This window comes from Antechinus flavipes, chromosome 5, assembly GCF_016432865.1.
Source record: "Antechinus flavipes isolate AdamAnt ecotype Samford, QLD, Australia chromosome 5, AdamAnt_v2, whole genome shotgun sequence".
In the NCBI taxonomy this organism is placed as follows: Eukaryota; Metazoa; Chordata; class Mammalia; order Dasyuromorphia; family Dasyuridae; genus Antechinus; species Antechinus flavipes.
The window spans coordinates 182,659,982-182,677,644 of record NC_067402.1 but is presented as its reverse complement, the minus strand read 5'-3'; positions in this window follow the sequence as shown (position 1 = coordinate 182,677,644).

Genomic DNA, 17,663 nt, shown 5'->3' with positions numbered 1-17,663 from the left:
GAGGAATTCCAATGGTCACTTAAGCTTGGTTTCTCCATACTATAGGAAACCTCAGAGAAGGGTTCAAATTAATACATTGCAATTGATCTTAATATTTTTCAACATTGAGGTCCCCGCATGAGAATAATAAAATGGTGCCATTACTATCTATTGCTTCTGTGGTCTTGGGCAAATCAATTCAATAGACTTCATTCAATGATGAATTAATTTATTTAATGTATCTCTACTATGTACTGAATATCATGGTAAACATGGGAGAAAGTACAAAGTACAAAGGCAGAATCCTAGACTTCATGGAAGTTGTAGACCAATATGAAAATAAGCATGTACATGCTGGGGCAAAGTTCTTGAGAATCCTATTGATAAATTGTTAAAGTAAAGTGTGTGCATTTATACCTCAGAAATTATTAAACCCTACAACTGTTTCATTGATTTTATTTTATTGTAGAGAGTTAAGAAAATGATGGAGAAAATATTACCAATACTATCTATCTCTCTATGCATCTATCTACCCACCCACCTATCCAACACTCTCTCTCTCTCTCTCTCTCTCTCTCTCTCTCTCTCTCTCTCTCTCTCTTCTCTCTCTCTCTCTCTCTCTTTCTCTCTCTCTCTGTCTGTCTTTCTGACTCTCCCCCATCTGTCTATCTACTGGTAAAGTAGTTGTTAAATGTTTATCAGCAGACTCCTGAAAATAAAACTCATTATTCTAGTGGTTTTCCATTGCCTCTATGATAGAATATAAGCTACTCTTTTTGACCTTTAATTACAAACTTTAACAACTTGGTGCCTACCTAACATTCTAACGTGTTTAAAGGAAGCTAGGTAGCATTGTGGATACTGTGCTGTGCTTGGAATTGGGAAGATTTAAGTTCAAATCTGGGCTTAGACATTTCACAAGGTATTTAACCACTATCTGTCTCAGTTGCCTCAACTAGGAAATGAAGATCATAAGACTTCCTATCTCCCAGGGGTGAGGTGAGGATTAAATGAAGAAACACTTGTACAGCACTTAGCATAGTTTCTAGCATAAAGTTTGTGCTAAATAAAAGCTAGTTTTCTTCCTTATTACTCATTAAATTGCTTCATAAACTCAATACCCTAACTACTGACCTTCTTCTTGCTCTCCTGTACATTTTCAGTGACTGTCTTCCATGACAAGAAGCACTTTTAGCAATCAGTCTTCCCCTCCCACAGTTATTTTAGCATTTTTCTTACCTCTGCCTACTCTTTCTGTATGGGTGTATATATGTGTATATGTATACATATATGTATGTATATACATATATACATATACATATACATATAAAATATTCGTATATACTTTTTTATCTCTCCTGATAGAAAGTATAAGAAGGTTCTTGAGGAAAACAAGTATTTTACTTTTTCTTTCTGTCCTCAGTATCTGGTCCATAGTAGCTACTTCTAAGGAATTTTTAAAACCGGTATTTGTATAGATAAACACAGATAATTATAATATAAAATTGTTGCATGGTAAGTGCATTGGAAGTGTGAAAAACTATGTTATGGAGAATATAAAGAAAAACTCACATTTTTGGGTTTTGTTGTTAATGACCTCAGTCTTAGTTTTTTTAATGTAAAAATGGGAATGAAGATACTTGATAAATATCTAGATAGATAGATAGATAGATATCTATACATACATAATACATTAGGGTTGTTGTAAAGAATAAATGAGAAAATGAGCTGTACATAAAAGTAGGTGTAATGTTGAGTGAAAGGGGAAACTGAGGACTTCACAGAATAATAATTGCTGAAAATTCAAGACTCAGCACCAAAGTTTTGTTAATCCTTAAGGCTCAGAGAAGAGCAAAAGACTTGCTCTTCTAGCAGAAATACCTGAGATAACCTCCTGGACCTTTACTTAACTGTTTAGAGCAAAACATGACTAATTATTTAATGGCCTGGAGGTATTTAAGAAGACTCCAAACTAGCTATCTTTATTTGTTGATTGAGAAAGCCTGAGGTAAACTAAGTTTCCTTGGTTATTCTAGAAACCTTCTCACTCCTCTGACTTAATGGGTTACTTACCTCTAAATGAATCTCCTAAATGAAAAACCTTATTATGTGATTTCTCACAAAATCATTAACTAAGGTAGATTGAACCTATCACCTAAATTTAATTTATGAATGTCTGATGGGTTTGAAAAATGAAAATTTTTGTACAAACTTTATAATAGAATATTCATACTAGCTCAAGTAAGCATTTGTAAGCCTTATAAAACTGACCACCACCATAAATTTGGGCAAACACACCTGCATTTGTAACTGACTACCATAAACTTAGGTAAACACATCTGCAATAAGTCAACTATATTGGCCTGACTAGAATTTAGCAAACCTATGCTACTTCCACTTGAGCAAGCATTGAGCAATTTAGTGAAAATTAACTGGATAAGGGGAGGGGATCATGGATTATTGGGGCTTATAACTATATAATCACCCTAAACTTCTGTAAAATCAGCATCCTCTCTCATGAGAACTCAGTGAGCGGACCACCCACTTCTCATGAGATTCTAATAAAACTTCTATTCTTCACTTTGAGAAATCTCTGAGTAGTCATTTTGAGTTAGGACTTGCAGTATCACACAATGTGAAGCATTATACAAAAGTTTACTTCTTGTTGTAGTAATGATTGCAAAACTACCTATTATCATAGTGTGAAATATGAATCTTTTAGGTGACTCTCTGGAGAGACCAACCAGCTCTATCCCTACCAGATCTTCCTTAAAGAGTACTAGAGTAATTTGAATCTCCTATTCCCAATTCCTTGGGAGAATTCAGGAAATAGAGGGATTATCAGGGAGAGAGGAGTTCTCTTTTGTACCCCAAATCTCATTAAGATGTGTTGGCATGAAAGGAATACTCACCACTTGGACTCAGAGACAAAGGGAAAAGGCAACAGAAAGAAAGGCACTATAAATCTTTTTGAGGCTTTAAATAAAAGACTAAAGAGTACTCAAGGATTGAGAAAAAGTCTTTAGTTTTGTAATTAGAAGATTAAATTAATTTTGGAGGGAGAAGTTTGATTTGAAGGATAAGATTGCAAAGCAAATTTTAAAGAGTTAAGAGAATGAGAAAAAAAAGAAATAGAGGCATCAATGGTAGATGACCTCCTCAAATTGGTTAGCCACAAAAGGGATGAGGAGTATAGGATAATAGCTAGCAGCAAGAAATGGATCAAATTAGTTTGGTTTTTGTGTGTTTACTTGCTTTTTTAAGAATAAGGGAGATGTTAATTCTTGTAGAAAGTAGGTAAGTAGAAAAAAGAAATTGAATATAAATGAGAAAGTAGGGATTTAAGCGACTAGCAGAGGATAATCTGGAGAAGAAAGGATGTGATGCAATCACTTGTGCATATGGATAAGATAACTTTGGCACAGACACAAATTCTCTCTTTAGTTTTTTAGATATTCATTTTTAATGGTATCATGATTTTGTCTTTGCTGTTCTTTTTGTTGTTGTTAACCCAGCAGATGTCTATCTCTTTCCCTCCCTTTTTGGGGGGTTTAAATTGTTTCATGATCTGTACCTATCCTGATTGCTGTATTTGCTTAATTTTCTTGTATTTCTATTATCTGAAGTGTTTGCAAAGCAAGTAATTTGTTCAGGTCTTGTTTTTTTTTTTTTTTTTTTGTTGTTGTTGTTGTTGTTGTTGTTGTTGTTGTTTTGTTTTATTTAAATATTTTGAGAATATCTCTCTCTCTCTCTCTCTCTCTCTCTCTTTTAAAAATTGAATGTCCATCTTTTTTTCCCAGTAATGTTTAGGTTCAGGATTGGAGGATATATCACCTTGAGTTGCATTTTGGTTTTTTCCTTTCTCTTTGGAATGGAATTTCCTTCTTTGGTTTTGGATAGATACGGAAAATTCTTGTTACTCACACGTTTTCCCCCTTTGTATTTGAAAGTCTCCCAGTTGCTTACATAATGTTATTTATCATTGGAATTAATAAATTAAATTACTATGTATCTTGAAGTTCACAGTGTAAGATTTTTTTCTTTTTTTTTTGAAAGTAATTGACACCGTTTTCTGTGTTCAGAAGTTCTGTGCAGTTTTCTCAATAAGTCGCTAGGATTTTTTTGGACACAATATGTTCTACCAGGAGATTTATCATCTTTAAATTGCCTCTAAACATCCTGTCTTTGGGATCAAAATGTTTTGGTTCTATGTACATAATGTTTTATGTTAATATTATTACATGTTATATTTCTTCTAGTTTTTTGTTTTGTTTTGTTTTGTTTTTTACATCTGTGTTTTTGCCTTCCAGATAAACTGTTTTCTCCTTTGTTGCTTTGGAGTGATGTGCTGAATTTTTTCTCTTTTAATTTTTTTTCTGCTGTGTAGATCGTAAATTTTGTTTTCACAATTTCTATTTCTCTTTTAAGTCATTTAAGAACATATTGCCATGGTTCAGTTTTCCTTACAGACTCCACAGAATCAAATGTATCATCAGATGTTGATTCATTTTCCTTTCCCATTCAATGTGTGTTTATTTGTGTGTGTGTGTGTGTGTGTGTGTGTGTGTGTGTATGTATTTATTAAGTTTAAATGACTTCCTCATGTTCTGTAGAGTAAATTAAAAATAAGTTTGCCTGCCTTTCATAATCTGGTGAAAACATATATTTAAATTTCTTTCATAGTTGATATGGAAGCCATAGTCCCTTCTGTGATTAATACTTTCCCTATTGGCCTATGTGTTTATGTTTAAGGTCTTTTACTGAATTTTCTTCCTCCTGAGATTTTAGGTAATCTCAGTCTTTTTTCTTTACATTTCTCTATTGCTCACTTTATGATTCTTTCCCCTTTGATGGCAGTTACCCTGAAGGTTGTACCTTAAAGCTGTCTTATTCTAACAATACAGAGTTAATATTTCATTACTCATTCTTTGCTTCATGTAGCTTATAGGAAAACAAAAGTGATCTCATTTGAATGCTGAGTTATTTTCCTTCTTTCCCTAATTCCTTCTATTTACATTTATGGCTGAATTATCATATAGCATCAACTTCTGTAGAATACATCAGTGCTGACATGTATCTTTTGGTTTGGGGAGGTATGGGATTGGGAAGGGCTAAAATTGAGTTCTGTTATAAGCCTCAGAGTCAGCCTTTGAATCCCTCCTGGGGCATGATTGGTGGAGTGAGTAGATGGTGAATGAATGTATCATAGCTTAGGGTTTCAGTGCATCAGCCTTTTCTAATCTTAATCCATTGGAATTTTACCTCATTAGGACTCTCGTATTCTTATTCATGAAAAAAAAAAAAAAAAACAAAACTGGAATTGCCTTATACCAAATGCAAAATTCCTGTTTTGGAGAGATTAAGAAATCTGAAAATTAGAGAAAGTATTAAATCTTCCATTCTTTGATCATGTTACCTGATGTTCCCAAAATTACATTATTTAAGAATTTATTGTGAAAATACTGTGTGTGTGTGTGTGTGTGTGTGTGTGTGTGTGTGTGTTTGGGTAGGAGAATCCTCTGCTAACCTTTAATTTCTCAAGCTATATGGTTTGCTATACATTTTTGCAAGCTAAACATTTCCCTTAAAAAGAAATCTTTGTCAATTTTTATGTAATAAAGTCCTTCCTGAAATCATCATACCTATGTTACTTTGGCATTTGTATATAGAGGGCTCTGTCCTAAGTCATAGTCTTCTCTGTATACTGTGTCTCTTGATGATCTCATTGAACTTTTGGGCTTAATTATCATCTCTATTCAGTTGTCTTTAAAAATCCTGTATTCTCCCTTTTTCTTCTCCTGAGTGAATCACATATTAACAACTGAATAATGGACATGTCCATTTGAAAATCCCATAAATAACTTATTCTAGAACAGAACCCATAATTTCTACCCCACTCCTCTATTTAACTTATTTCTTTCTATTAAGGATGGTAGTATCCTTTAAGCCTCCCTAGATAACACTCAGTTCCCAAACCTTGTTGATTTTAGCTACACATTTCTTGATCTACTTCTTTTCGTTTATATAACTATCACAATAATTTCTTATCATCTTTTAATTGGAAAAAGCCTCTAAATTATATCCCTGTCTCTCCTTGTCTCCTCTCCAATCTTTCTTCTACAGTTGCTTAATACTTATAAATAAAACCCAGTTCTGACTTTGTAACTCCTTTACTTATTAAGTTTAAATAACTTTCTCATATTCTCTAGAGTAAAATCAAAATATGTTTATGTTCCCTTCATAATCTGGTAAAAATATATATTCAGATTGATTTCATATTATTTTCCTTCACAAACTTTACCTTTTAGTCAAACTGACCCACTTTCTGTTTTCTGCATGGAACAATTCATCTTCTATCTCCATTACTCTGCAAGATATGTTTCAGATTTTCAATGTTCTCCCTTATCAGTTCTTTGATTTTTTTTCTTCTTTTAGTTTTCAATTAATATTTTTTATTTTTTCCAGTAACAGTAAAAACAATTCTTATGTTGATTTTTAAAAGCTTTAGTTCCAGATTCTCTCCCTTCCTCCTACTTCCATCCCCAGTAAGAAAACACATATGCAGTTATGCTAAACATTTCCATAAAAGTCATGTTACAAAAGAAAACATAGTTCTCCTTGCCCCCCAAAAAAACTCTCAAGAAAGATAAAAGAAAGAGAGAGAGAGACAGACAGACAGACAGACAGACACACACACACACACACACACACACACACACACACACACAGAATATTTAATTTGTATTTAGACATAGTAAGTTCTTTCTTTGGGTAGAGATAACATTTTTCATTATAAGTCCTTCAAAATAATCAATTTATTGCTGAGAATAGCAAAGTCTTTCACAGCTATTAATCCCACAACATTGATGTTACTTTATATACAATATATTTTACTTTGCTTAAGTTCATGAAGGACTTTCCAGGGTTTGGATTTTTTTAAAGAGCATCCTGCTCATCATTTTCCATAGAACAGTAATATTCCATTATAATCACACACCACAATTTATCCAGCCATTCTTCACCTGATGAGCAGCTCCTCAATTTCCATCTTTTGCCCTGAGAAGAGAGCTGTTATAAATATTTTTATACATATAGGTCCTTTTCCTTAAAAAAAAAATCTCTTTGGGGATTCTTGTCTAGTAACAGTATTGTGAAGTCAAAGGATATACATGATTTTATAGCCCTTTAGATATAGTTCATATCTTTTAATCATTTATCAACTGGGGAATGACTCTTCTTTCTTGAAAAAAAAGACATTTAACTCAATTCCTTATATATTTGAGAAAAGATGTTCTCATCCGAAAAACTTGCTTCAAAATTCTTTGCCTAATTATTGCTAACTGTATTTCCCTCACGTTTATTTTATTCATGCTCTCTTTTCATCTTCACTCTCCTCAAAAGTGTTTTACTACTGAGCACTCCTTACCCCAATATGGCCTCTCTTCTATCATCTTCCCCCTTTCTGATTCTTTTGGTTTTATTTTATTTTCATTTTCCTAGCCTAATACCTGGCTTTTAACTCTTTTAAAGTAGGACTCTGTGGCGTTCTTCTTCTTTAAAATATAATATAATGGTTCTCTCTGGGAACAGGTTTCTAGGGGAGGTTTTCTGGAGGCAGCTTTAGTTTCAGTTAAAAGTAATAATTACCCAAATGCAGCTAGGTGCTAAAAGTTCAAATCTTTTATTGTGTCCTTCAATATAGCCTGGTTAGTTTTCTTAGAGGCCCCTCTCTCTCCTTGGTTCTAAGAGCTCTTGCAGCTTTGTCCTTTGCTTCTGCCTCGCTTTCTTCAGCCTCCAGCCAGCACAAGGGTGGAAGATGGAATGGATCTGACTTCTCCGAGAGAGGCCTTCTCTCTGAACTGACTTGATGCTCCCCTCTAAACTTTGCTGAACAACTTGACATTCCCCTCTCAATCTTTTCAGCTGAACTCCTGAGTGAGCCTCTGTCTGTTTCTTATATATGATCTCCTCTGAGAGAGTGGGATTATGGGTTTCCTCCCAGAGTGCTCTCTGGCCCTAAGAGCTTCTTGCTTATATGAGCTCTCTAAAGGTGTGAACACAAGCATTATTGTCTATCAGTTCTACTTAGTACCTTGTTTCTTCTGGCCCATAACATCTCCTTGTAAGATCAAATCAATCAGACTGAACCATGCTAAATTAGATAACTATTGTCTCTATCAATTCTAATGACTTAACAGTTTCTAAAGATTCCAACAGGACTCTGTTTACAGGGTGAAGGGTGCACTGTCCCAAATTTCAAGGATTTTGTGCAGATAGTGCCACAAACCTATCCTGCTGACTTTCTAAGGTGTCTTTGGCCAAAAAGTGAAATTATTCCATTCTGGTTTTTTGTGTATTCTGATGCTCTAAAATTTGTTTAGAGTCATTATTTAAAGGAATTTGTTGCAGTTTGGGAGAGAACTTTTTTTTTATAAATAATATTTATAAATAACATGATTTTGTGGATTGATTTTAAAACCTGTTACTTTACCAGAGTTAGAAATTATTTCAATTTTTTTGAGGCATTAATGCACTATGGATGAAGCTTTATATTGATTCAACTACTCTGAAGAACAGTTTAGAATTATGATACTCTTTGACTAAATATATTATTAGTATATATCCCAAAAGTACATATATATGTATGTGTATATATGTACATCTATATGTACACTCACATATATATATATACATATATACACACATATTTAAATGGATCTCTCTCTTTATATACACAAACACACATAACACTTATGCAGCTCTTTCAATGCTGGCAAATACTTGAAAATTGAGGGGATGTCCATTTATTGGGGAATGATGGAATAACATTGTGCTATAAGAAATGGCAAGCAAGATGCTCTCAGAAAAACCTGAAAAGGGTTACATGAAGTGATACAAAGAGTAATGAAAAGAACCAGGAAAACATTGCAAATAGTAAAAGTAATATTTTACAGTGATCAATTATGAAGAAATTAACTTTTCTCAGCAATACAATGATCTAATATAATTCCAAAGGATTTATGATGAAAAAAGACTTGTCATCTCTAGAAAGAGAAATGATGGAGTTTGAAAGCAGATCAAAGCATACTTTTCTTTGCTTTCTTTATCTTTCTTAGATTTGGAAAATCTAAGGACAAGGAAATATGTTTTTCATGATTGTACAGGTATATCCTATATCATGTTACATGTTCACTCGTTAAGAGGCAAAGGAATGGAGAATAAGAATTTAGAACTCAAAAATTTTTAAATGAATGTTAAAGATTATTTTTGTATATAATTGAGGAGTTATAGTAAGTCATTAAAAAGAAATTGTTTCCATAAATATTATCACTAAATACTGATAATTTTCTTTTTTCTTTGGGTAGGCTTATTTCTTATTATTAATAATTATTATAATAATTAGCATTCTAGAACTACATCAAATAATGGTACAATAGATATTCTTGTTTTAATCTTAATGTTATGGGAAAGATTTCCAATACTTCTCCACTACTTGTTCTTGGTTTTATATATATTTCCCCGAAGATAGAAAATGTTCATTTTATATGTTTTTTTTTGTTTGTTTTTATTCCAACACAAATGAATTGTGTATTATCAAAAGCATTTTCCTCATCTATTGATATAATCTTGATATTTTAGTTTATATAATCTATCATATTTATAGTTTTCTTCAAGTTGAATAAACCTTCATTCCATAGTGTGTAATCTTTTGAATCTGTTGTTATATCATACTCTTCTCAAATATTTTGCTCAATACTTCTGTACTCTGACATAGTGAATAGATAATTGACCTCTTAGTCAGAAAGCTCTGAATTTAATTCCCACCTCTGACATATGTCCAATCTGGACCAAGTACCATATTCCTAAACTATAAAATGAAAGAATTAGAATGACTAAAGGCAACCAAATAGATTTACTCTCTCCTTCTTAACTCCTTGGACTTGGGGAAACTGTTTCCATTACTATAATCTCTATACCTAGCATAATATTGTTCTGCATCTGATAAGTAATAGCTACCTAGGGAGTTCCCCTAAGTCACTCTCTTAGTAAGGATCAGCTACTGATCTGCTTTGGCAGAGGAAGTTCTCAATATAGGTTTTCTCATACATATGAAATCACGTTTGTATAACAAAGTCCATGTACACCCAACACATTTGATTTACTTGATTTAAATAGTTGACTCTTTAAATAGTGGACTTTATATATAATAAGTATATAATCTAAATGTATTTATAAATCTATATTAAATAATATATTATTCTATATAAGCCTTTTATAAAATCTTCACATATAATATTTATATAATAAATACTGGTCTAATTACACCATTTCCCTGCTTAAGGAATTCCAGGGCTTCATTAATGCCTCTAAACTCCTCTTATTATCAAGTCAACTAGCATTTGTTAAATACCTAGTATGTGACAGACCCTGTGCTAAACTCTCAAATTGTCATTTAAAATCCATTACAGTCTGACTACAGACCATCTTTTTACTTTTAGTATTCATTATTCCTTTACACCTCTATATTCCAAAAAATACTTGATATTTCTTATATAATACATTTCACTTACTATATACAGTAGCAAATATTTTTGCAGATTAATCTCCACTCAAGATCCTCCTTTCTGATTTCCTTTCTCTAATCTCTCATTTAATAACTATAAAGCTCACTTTAATTGCCACATTCTAAGAACCTGTCCAGGCTTCTAGAATGTTAGTGTCCTCTCCCTGGAAATTGCTGTGTATATATTTTTTTTATCTTTGTATGTTCTTCTCCACCCCAATGGAATGTAAGTCTCTTGAAGGCAGGACTATTGGTTTATTTGGTTCGTTTGTCTTGGTATCTCAATGCATAGCACAGTTCTTGATACATTTTATTGTTGTTATTGAGGCATTTTTGGCATGTTCAACTCTCTGGGACCCCATTTAAATTTTTCTTGGCAAAAATACTGGAGTGATTTCTCATTTCTTTCTCCAGTTCATTTTACAGATGAGGAAACTGAGGGAAACAGGATGAAGTGACTTGTCCAGGTCACACAGCTATATGTATATGAGGGAGATTTGAATTCAGGTCTTCCTGATTCATGGGCTGGCACTCTATTTACTGTGTCATCTAGCTATCTACTTGACACACAGTAGGCATTTAATAAATATTTGCTGAACAAATCAATGAAAAAAATTAATCAATGTTTCCACTCCCCTGACTCCACCCCCCAAAATAGTCATTTCTTATACAACACATCAGGACTTGCACAAAGACTGGGCGGGGGCCATTCTTTCTCCAAGCTTATATATTAATAGATTATGGTCCAATTACTATTTAGCCTCATGTGCTTGGGACCTCAGTGCATCAACTCAAGCCTCAGCCCATTACATCTCCCGCTTTCTTTTGTTTCAGAACACAGGTGATCATGCCATCCCTGACTCCTCAGGGAGGTCAGAGCCCCCAAGGGGAGGTGATCACACCCTCCCTGACTTCTCAGGAAAGGAGGTGAAAGCACCAAAAAGGAGGTGATCACGACCCCCCTGACTTCTCAGGAAGGGAGGTGAAAGCACTAAAAAGGAAATAATCATGCCCTCCCTGACATCTCAGGGAGGGAGATGAAAAGCACCAAAGGGAAGTGGGGGTTGCTAGCGGGTTTCTGGGCTGAAGAGTCTTATTATGCACAAACCCATCAGCATGGGAGGTATTACACAAACACATAGCAAAACGCAGAGGCTATTAGTGATGACTCTCCCCACAGTCAGTGCAGGCTTGATGTGGTGTAACAAACATGAATTATAAACCCAAGTAACGGTATAACAAACAATATAAATCAACATTATGATGTAAAAGATTGCCAGAAGTCCTAGAAGGAGAGTATGTAAACAGCAGTCACACATACACCTCTTCAGCAGCCAAGATATAGTACAAAACCAATCTATTGTCCATTGCTTCACATATCAGGGAATCCAATGATCCCCCCAAGTTTTTGAAGTCCAGCAAAAGTCTTTTTATGTCTTAGGGAATCCAATGATTCCAGCAGATTTTGAAGTCCTATAACAGTCTTATCATTTCTCAGAAAATCCAATGATTCCTGAGTGCTTTTAAGTCTTATGTCTCAAAGAATCCAATGATTTCTGAGGGATTTAAAGTCCTACAACAATCTAATGTCTCAGAGAATCCAATGATTTCTGAGGGTTTTGAAGTCCAGTGGTTTTCTATGTCCATGAGTCAAATGCTATAACTGCCACACTCTTTCAATGGTGAGCACAATCAACAACAGAACCACCCGATGTTTCTTGGGTCTTCTCCTTCGTTTCAAGGGTCTGCTCTGTCTCTCTGCGATGGACAAGGTGAATACGGCTCATTGGCACCCATCTGGTTCCTTCTCCACCTGTAGAGATACAAGCAAACCCTCTCCCCAAAGCAGTTAGCCTATCTGGTCCCTTCCATTCTCTTTCTGGGTCTCTCCACTTTCTGGGTCTCTCCACATCACCTGGCGATTATCTAAAGACAGTGGAGCTGCTCGCACTGGGCACTGCCCTTCCAGTGGGTTATAAAACCTGTCTGTTGGAACCAGTGCATCTTTGTCAAAAATCAAGAAGTTAATAGTATAAAGTGCTAGATTTAGTAGTTCTCTAGGGTTACCTGTGGCTCCCCCTTTCTTTTGTTTTTGGAGCAGCGTCTTAACAGGGCACACTTGCTCAGTGGGTAGAACGCCAGCCCTGAAGCCCGGAGGACCTGAGTTCAAATCCAGCCTTAGACACTTAACAATTCCTGTTTGTGTGACCATGGGCAAGTCACTTAATCCCAACTGCCTCAGCAAAAGCAAAAAAGAAGAAGAGAAACAAACAGAAAGGTCATTGCAATGGCAAAAGCAAACAGTCTCTCCTCCCCTTCCTTTTCCACTCCCCTGCCTCCACCCACCAAAATCGTCATTTCCTATACAACACATCAGGACTTGCACAAAGAGTGGGCGGGGGCCATTCTTTCTCCAAGCTTATATATTAATAGAGTATGGTCCAATTACTATTTAGCTTCATGTGCTTGGGACCTCAGTGCATCAACTCAAGCCTCAGCCCATTACATCAATGAACTGAATTCCAGGAAAAAATAGAGGTTTTAACCTTGTGTCATATTAATGGAACTGACTTTTTATTTTGCCATATCCTATAATGTTGCCCAAACTATTTTTTTTTCTTTACCAAAGGCAATCACAAGTCCTGAGATATTAAAAGTTTAAAATCTTGGACTTTGAGTACTAATTAAATTCCATTTATAAACATTTAAAAAATTCCTACTATGTATGAGGTTATGAAACAGAAATTAAAGAAAATTATACAGTTTACATTAGAAAAATAAGTTAACATAGAGAAAATTAAATTATGCCTGTCTAGGAAAAAAGGAGGCACCACCTTATTAGAGGTAGGAACTTTTAGTGCTAATTTTTTATATTCATTTAACTTGAAATTATTTTATGTGAGACAATAACACTTTAAAACTCATTGCTTTTTTGACAGCTTACATTTTTAAAAATAAACTTTATTTATAATATCATTGCCAATTCTAGCTATACCCCTAACAATCCCATAAGTCAACCCATCCTTTGTAACAAATAAAATCAATTTAATAAAAACTACTAGTTCAGTTACCAAATGTGTGACAAAGCATGCAGCAATTTGCCCTCATGGTTCTCTAGATATCTTCTGAATATACATGTGTGTGTGTGTAAAATCTTGTTTTATTGTCCTTGAATCAAGTCCCTTCTGTGATATATCCATTTAAGGAGTACCCTCCTTAACTAGTACCCTCTTTCCATTTAACCATCTAACATCAGATTAGCTTTTTACAAAGAAACATTTGCTACAAAGTTATAGAAAGAAAAAACTTCCCTTGGGGAAGCAAAACTCCTTGGGAACAAAAATCCTACCCTTACTTCCCATCCATGTCATACACACATGATCTTCATCTCTGGTGACAGAAGGGAATTAGGTTCACATTTTTAGTTCAATTGTTTCAAAGCTTTAGTACCATCAGTTTTAAGTCTAAAGTCCCACTGGTCTGGAATCCTTGGAACGCTGATTCTCAAGTCTTTCTTGCTGGACTGGCTATAATACCAGTTCTGAATTCTTAGAATCCCAGTTCCCCATGGTGAAAACTCCCAGGATGAAGGCTCTACTCCCTTCACTGTAAATAGAAAAGAACAAAGAAAAAGTCAAAGATCCTGGCCCACTTATTAGGGCCATATGACCTACAGGAATAGGGAGCAGAAAAGAGAGAGCCCTCAAGACCTCCTCCCTTAATCCTCATTTAATATATGATCTAACTGAAGTATGAGTGAAGGAGGCCTTCACTCTCAGATATGAATGTAGGAAAGTCATGATGAAAAATCTACACTAATCACTTAGGGAATCCATTGAGAAGACAAGAACCAAAAGGATAATATAAAAAATCAAAGTTATGTTAGACAGAAAAGGAGTCATAGAATCAGGGAAAAAAGGTCATGGACAATGATGGAAACTGTTAGGAAAGGAAACTGTCTCTGAATAAGCAATTTCTCTGAGGAAATTGGGAAAGCTTCTTCCCAATTTTCTTGTTTAATTTCACCACTGTTGGAATATTCATGTGGATTTGGGAGAGTTAGCTATAGTCATAGAACAATAAAATTGGACATAATTATCTGAGGAATTAGAGTCTACCCTCTGACAAATGAGCAATTTGTTATATTTGGCATTTCACTTTGATCAATTTAAATTTAAATTTAATTTGAATTTTATATAAATATAATTGAACTTAATAGAGTATTTGGGAGTAAATCTAGTTGGTGATATTAGTTGGAAACAATTATCTATTTTGCATGTGATCTTTGATCTTGTACATATTAATTGATTGACAATCATTTAGACATCCTGGCATTAATATTGATTAACTATACTTACTCTGTTGTGCTTTTTGAAGGCAATCCACACATTATTTACAAATTGACTCACGTAAATATAATATTTTATCCATGTAGATAATTTGGAGATATACTTGTTTGAAATAATGTCATTAGACAAGGCAGTAGGTTTTAATTTCATGATTTTAACATTTTTAATTATTTTATCTTTCTTCTACGTTTATGTATTGCCAAAATAGTTTATATCTTATTTCAGAACAGATAAAGCTATTATATCAATGATTACAAAAGGATTTTAAGAATATTTTTGAAACCTGTAATTTAATTCGCATCTGATAATTTGAGTGTGATAATCTATTATTGATTTATTAGTATATTAGTATTAGAAGATTTAAATAATATTAGCTGACACAGATCATTCAGACCCTTACTCTTTTTTGTTTTACATGCTCTTAAAAAAGCATGGTCATTAGCTACTGGCTACTGGCTACTGAGAATATAATGGACTTAGTTTTAAACCAATGGAAGGATGTTTAATATGTTTAGTTTGATTTTCAGGAATATTGAATCTTAGGTATTTTGATTCTTATTACATGTTATTTTAAATAAATTGTTTAAATGATTACTACTTCAAGGATATTTTTATGCATTACTTTTTGGAATATATTTCATTGTTTATATTAAGTTCATTTTATGATATTCTTACAAAAATGTGAACTTCCTACAAGTAATATATATATATATATACATATATATATATATATATATATGAAGAAGATAGAGAAATTCCTTCCCTTGTTGCACTTGATAGCTAAAGAACCCCCCTTTGCAAGTGACACATGACTGAGGAAAATGACTATAAATGACGATGTCAGGAGAAGCTTCACAAGAATTCAATTGCTGAAGAAGAATCTGAGGTCATGTATCTAGAAGACTCAAGACTGAGATTAATATAATGATACTCCTTAGAACTTTATATGAAGAAAACTATTAATATTGAGGGTTTAAATAAGCATAGATTTGGGAATATAGATGTAATGATTTCAACTACTTCTGCCCACTGAATGTCAAGGATGTGAAAAATGGATGTAATGATTTCAACTGCTTCTGCCTACAGAATGTCAAAGATGTGAAATATCTTTTTGATTTGAATTTCGTGGTAATGCTGCATATATAAAATTGCTTGTGTCTGTTGTTGGATGATAATTACATATACATGATATTCCAAAAGTTTAAAACTGCACTTAAAACTAAAAACTCTGCTAGTCTATTCATCTGTCTAATTATAAACATTTAGATAAATATCTATATCTTTGCATGTATTCTGCCTTAATACTAGTTTTTCAGAGCATTCCTCCCCTTTTCATTTTCAGACCTGAAAATTAATAAATATTCAGGTAGATATTAGACATATGTTCTGATAGGCAGTCATGATGATTGATATCAAAAACTGGAAGATGATTATGAGACCTCTTTAGCTCAACCATTGTTGAGAAATCATACCTAACATATCCTCTAGGTGGGAATAAAGGTGGGAATGCCATTTTCCCTCTTCCCTTCGTCAGGTGGTCCCCATAAGTCAGAAATTTATCATTAGACTTTCTGTTATGACTATGGATAGTGATGGAATATCTAGCAAGATGGAAGAATGAAAATTTTTAGGTAACCTATTTGCTGCCATCTCAAAATACTGAGAAATTTGTTACTGAAGTAAAAAGAATAATCAAGGCAAGACAAAGGATACCCCAAATGTTAATATTCATAGAGGGAAAAGAAGTAGAGGACAACATTATTAGCAAGTTCTAATTTCCGACTTTTACAATCTCCCTTTAGTTCCAGAGGATATAGAATCAAAAGAAATTTGGAAGGAACAATAGGTAGAACAGAAAATCACTAATGGTCTTAGTGGCAACTGCAAACTAGATGCATATCCTTTCAGCATCAACTTAATCAGAACTCACCATTCAATAGAGTAAGTACATAAGTTAAAGGTGTATCTGTGATGATATGGAATTGGGGGTGGGTTGGAGTGGGGGTGAAAGAGGAGGCAGGGAAGAAATACTGAGGCACATGAAAAGAAAAACTAATGATAAGAAAAATTAAGTAACACAGTAAAATAATTCAAGGGTAAAATCGAGAAACAGAAAACAATTCTGAAATAATGACAAGCATGAAACAATGATATTCCAATTTATCCATTACCTTTTGCCTCCCATATGGCCAGCAAACTGCTTCCCCATATGCAATTTCATCCATCCTTGTATTACTAAATCTGGGAGTAAAATATTCCTAATCCTTTCCTCTTCTCCTCAGTCTTTCTTCTCTCATAATCCATCTCTATTACATTCAACCTTTCCTTTGTATCATATGGAATTCCCATTTCACTTTGTACCTCTTCTTTTCATTCTCCTTCCATCCCCTTATACAGAGAGCTTTCTATAGATGCCATCTTCTTGAGCACAGGCTGTCTATTTTCTTATATCCTCATCATCCTGGTCCTTGAGAAGAAATTGAAAATACTCCTTGTTCTCTACAGACACTTTCAGATTCCTTTTTACTGCCTTCACTCAGCAATCTCTCCTTCTCTGAAGTATGTCTATTCATTTTTATCACCTAATATATATCATGGTGGCTATTATCTACCAATTCTCATTATTTTTGCTCCTTGCTTAAGGATTTCAATACTTGGGATTCACTACTCTCTTCTTCTTCCTCAGTCATACTCTTAAATTGGCCAATATCAATGTCCATGTTAATAGTCAAACACCATAAGTTCCCATTTCCTTAATAATTTCAAATTTT